The sequence below is a fragment of the Lycium barbarum genome, chromosome 8 (assembly GCF_019175385.1).
Source record: "Lycium barbarum isolate Lr01 chromosome 8, ASM1917538v2, whole genome shotgun sequence".
NCBI classification, from domain to species: Eukaryota; Viridiplantae; Streptophyta; class Magnoliopsida; order Solanales; family Solanaceae; genus Lycium; species Lycium barbarum.
Window position 1 is genome coordinate 109953187 of NC_083344.1, and position 4932 is coordinate 109958118.

General features: G+C 33.7%; 1 pseudogene; it reads left to right on the plus strand.

The window, feature by feature from the left end:
- Positions 1-1159: 1159 nt before the first annotated feature.
- LOC132606665 (uncharacterized) lies at positions 1160-3810 on the plus strand (annotated as a pseudogene).
- The last annotated feature ends 1122 nt before the right edge of the window (positions 3811-4932 follow it).

Consider the following 4932-nt stretch of genomic DNA (forward strand, 5'->3'; position numbering starts at 1 on the left):
AGTAAGTCAATAATGGTGAATTCATTCAGTTGGATTTCTATACCACGCGCTGCATTTGCAGCATTTTTGAATGACTATCCAAAAGAAATGGTCCCCTTTGTTGGTAGATCAAAGTATTCACTTTCTCTTATTGCGTTGTTTTTCTAAAGGTTTTATTGAATATTCCATCTTTTATTTTGTGTTGTAGGTCCTACCAAAACTTTGTCCACATTTTTTAGGCTCATTTTCACTTATGCCCTTAGTTTGTATTGCTGTTTAATTTTTTGTCCCTAAAAAAAAATAAAAAAATCTGGAGTATAAATTTATATTTCTGCATCATAATATCTCACAAGTTATGCTCCGCATCATTAAAAACTTATGGCCACTAGGCATAAAATCCAAGAAAAATAATAGCCTGTCTGTTTGGAAAAAATATTTACCTGAACTGACTCATATTTTTAATATTACCCAAAATAACTCTTTTATACATTATTATACACTTTTATATAAGATCGACACATTATTTACAGTAAGTGTATAATGTTGTATATCGTGTGTATAAACACTATTGTAAAAAAAGTTGGCTATACAGATGTAAATTAAAAATATAACTACGTGGATATAATATTTTATGTTGCATTGTATATTATTGAAATTATTCCTAAAATTAATTGCTAAAGGCAAAAATTAAATACCAGCCCATTTGAAGGACAATTGGTGCAATTTAATTTGTAATAGACAAATTCCCTTTTTTAAAACTAAACTATATAAAAGGATGAGTTGAAGAAGTGGATCACCAAGGGCAACCAAGAGCAATTTGGTCAAAGCACTTGCTATTGAATAATTGCATTAGTTAAAAGTAATGTTACTGTAGCTTAATATTAAATATATTCATATTTTCTTTATTTTGCCCATGCTCATAAAAATTGCATCAGAACAAATGATGTCATTTCAAGTGGTAAATATTAATTATGTTTTTGGCCACGTATCACTTTTACACTCTTTTTACTTTTTTCACTTAATAAACAAATAACATTTGTGTATATGTATTAATGTTAATCAATATATATGCGGGATAATGCAAATTTACATATGTTTATTGATAGTATAAAATATATATATATATATATATATATATATATATATATAAATACTATCAATGCACAATACATAAATTTTTACCATTGTACACCACTAGTGCACATAGATACATTATCGGCGAACGGAGATTGATCGGAATTAACTCAATTGGTAAAAAAAAAAATGCCGAAGAAAATGGGAGTAAACAGTAAAGCCGAGGCAGCGAGGGCTCGCAAAAGCACTGCAGAATCAGAACGCGAAAATCGAGAAAAAGAAGAACAATACTGGCGTGAAGCCGAAGGAGCCAAATCACCCGCCGCAAAGAAATGCGAAGAAGCGAGCCGAAGCAGCAGCGAAGAAAGCCGAGGCGCGTCGGCTTGCTGAACTGGAAGTAAAAGAACTCCAAAAGTCAATGAAGAAACCTGAAAAGAAAGCTAACAGAGTATCCATTCTTGTACCCAAGGTAACTGATAACTAAATATCGCAGGGTTAAGTAACTAACCGAGAATTCAATGAATAGCAATTAGAGATGGCAAATGTTCGAGTTGAGTTGAATTTGGGCAGACTCAAAATGAGCATACTTAATAAATGGACGGGTTGACGTAGCTTGGGCTAAAATGAATTGGGTTGAAATGCATTAGAATGCAGGTCATAACTCAACCCGCCCTTTTGATTGTTTTATTTGATTTTTTTATAATTTTTTAGTGGGAAAAAGGTCAAAAATACCCCTCTACTTTGAAAAAAGGGCTAAAAATATCCTCCGAACTTATTTTGGGTCAAAAATATCCCTCTCATCCTTAAAGTTTTCAAATCTACCCCTGTCTTGACGGAAATTATCCCCCAAAATAACCCAATTTTTTTTTAAACCCGTTTCATCATTTAAACCTGACACAACTAAATAATAATGCATAAGATCCTCTTATTCCCTCAAACTTCAAACCTACATATTGGGGGTATTTTTGACCCAAAATAAATTCAGAGGATATTTTTAGCCTTTTTCCAAAGTAGAGGGTTATTTTTGACCCTTTTCCCTTTTTTAGTAATAGCTTCGTCACGAAGTTTTAGAAATTTAGAAAACTTTTTAATCTTGTGGTCCTAAATTAAAATATGTATAATGTAGTAAAATGACATTTGAGTTTTGTGGTTATAAACTTGCTACGTAATATGTTTGAATTGTAAACTTTCTAATTATTTTTTTTTGGGACATTCCAAAAACGAAAGTAAGGCATTTAAATTGGGACAGAGGGGGATTTATTCCCTAGTCAAATTTATATAGAATAGATTTTTCTGTTTTGAGTTAAAGTAGGTTACATACTACTATTATAAACAGGGAAGCTGCTAGCTACTTTTTATTTATTTATTTATTTATAACAAAAGAGATATTGTGGAGAATGGTAGAGGCCATTCAAGGATTTACGAGTTTATAAATAAAATATTTTCCTTCAGTTAAATAACTAACTGAGAATTCAATGAACTGTAGAGGAGCTCAACAGAGGAAGCTCGAGCTAACAGTTTGAGAAAATGGAGAATAGAGTAATTGGAGAAGAAGAAGAAGTAGTAAAGGAACAACAAGATATTTTCATACCTGAATTGGAATGAATGTAATACAAGGCTTATAGCAATCGACTAATTTTACAGTTACTATGAATGAATCAGTTATTATTCCTAACTGACTAACAGAATGGCCAAGTGGGACTAACTAATCCTAACTAACTCTTGCTGACGTGGGATCGACTACTAAAAATTCTGGAACTATGTGTATCAGGTAACGGAGGTGGAGCTAAGGCGGAGGAAGGAGGAGGAGCAAGCAGCGTTGGTAAAGAAGCCGGAGGAGGAGAAGCGAAGACAAAGCCGTATGGCGGTAGAGGATGAGCATGAAAAATTGGTGCTTGTGACGAATACGAATCGTGATGATTCAATTGTGGCTAGTACTGTGGAGGCTGCTATTGCTTCATTGGTTGTTTCTGATAATTTGCCTGTTGATAAGCATCCTGAGAAGAGACTCAAGGCATCATTTAAGGTGTTCTTCAATAAATTTGCGGAATTTAGGTCTAATGATTATTGAGGACTCTGCAGAATGCTAACTGAAGTTTATGTTGTGCCGAATCCTGCCCAAAAGAAAAACTATCCTTTTGTTTTGCATATGATGGGCTCGAATGTCGGATATGCCGGAATGGTCATAGAGGATTCATATAATGGGTTCCGATTTGTTTAGGATTGAGGCATATTATTTGTTGATATTGATTGAATGATTGTTTTACTAGAGGCTCAATATAGTAGTTTCCAAGTAGGAGTTCGACTCTTAGTTTTTGGAGATTATCTACTTAAAAGATCAACTTGCTATACTGTTTGCGCTTTGTACTAGCATATGTTAATAACGTAGCACACTTACGTTTTCGTTTGGTGATTGTTGTGGTAATTGTAGGCTTTTGAGGAAGCTGAGCTACGTAGGCTGAAGGAGGAGAAGCCAGGTTTGACACACTCAGTACAAGGACTTGATTTGGAAGCCATGGAAGAAATCTCCAGATAATCCTCTTAACCAGGTGCTTTGTGTTTAATGAAGTCTGACTAAATGGATAAGAGATGTGGTCTTTAATGTTGGAAAGTCTTTCTATTACTTCTATACGTCTAGAATCCTAAATGGTGTTTAAGCTCAATGTCCTTCATATGTCTCGTGAGTACATGAGTTGAGTAATGTTTCTGTAATGAACAACTCTTAATGAATTATGTGATCCCATATTTTGCTTGCTAGATTACACGTTCAGGAGTTCGGTGAATGTTAATATTGGGGAAAGAAATCACGCGCTGTAGGATTTTAGTTAAATGAGCTTTACTGCTTTTTCCGATGCAACATCACTATGCATGCTCGTTTCTCTCATTCCTTTTTTGTTGGTTGTTAATTGTGTTTAGGTTCTCTATACTTTGTATGTGCTTGCCTATCCTTCTTTGTGTTTGTCTTCGTAGGTTGTGGCTGTCTGAAGGCCTATAATATATTCAGGAAGAAGCCCTATTTGTGCCCGTCATAGAAGTGTTTTTATTAGTTGTTGCTTCGATGACTATTTCTTTGTAAAGATGATTTTTGCAAGTAGGAAGGAATTTAACATAATGTTAATTTAACATAATGTTCCGACCTTTCTTACAATTCTGATGTAAAATTTAATGTTTGACGGTGAATGTAAAAGGATCTTGTATCTGGTAAAAGTCATTATATGGAAAAGTCTCTGGTAGGTCATTCTGATCTACAGCTGAAATTTAGACGAGGCATTTTAAGAATACATTTCTAAAGGTAGGTCATTGTAAATTTTTTAATTTTATTTTTGATAATGATCAGTGTAACTTCTTAAATGTGTTTAAAGAAACAAGAAACCTTGAATTTAGGCATTTTACTATCTTTGTGAGAAGGTGGGGACACTGTAAGTTAACTTTCTTCTTTGTCAGGAGTGTTCAAACTTTGTCAGTCTTTATTGATACTCAATTTAGCTTTTCTTCCTTGTTGAAGAGGTTGCGGTGGGGCTTAATAAAGCCATGCTAGGTGAATGTGGTTGGAAGCCTATTAGGTTCTTGTAAGTTGTAACTACTGTTACTGTACAATTTTGGATCATTAATATAGGCTGGGAAAATGGTAAATTTTTGGTCTTCAAGTTTTGCGAGCACTTCTCGATGCAGCTTTGGGTCTGTCCTATATTTTCCTTACTAACTTGCTTGTTTCATTTCTTATTTTTTTCACAAGAGGCTTGTAAGGAAAAAATATCTTTTATAAGTACAGTTCAACTCTTTGATTTAGAGTGATTCCTCTGAATAGATCTACTCAAAGTTTCTAAGAAAGCTTATAGATGTAATAGTTTGTTGCAAAAACTTTTGTGTAATTAAAGG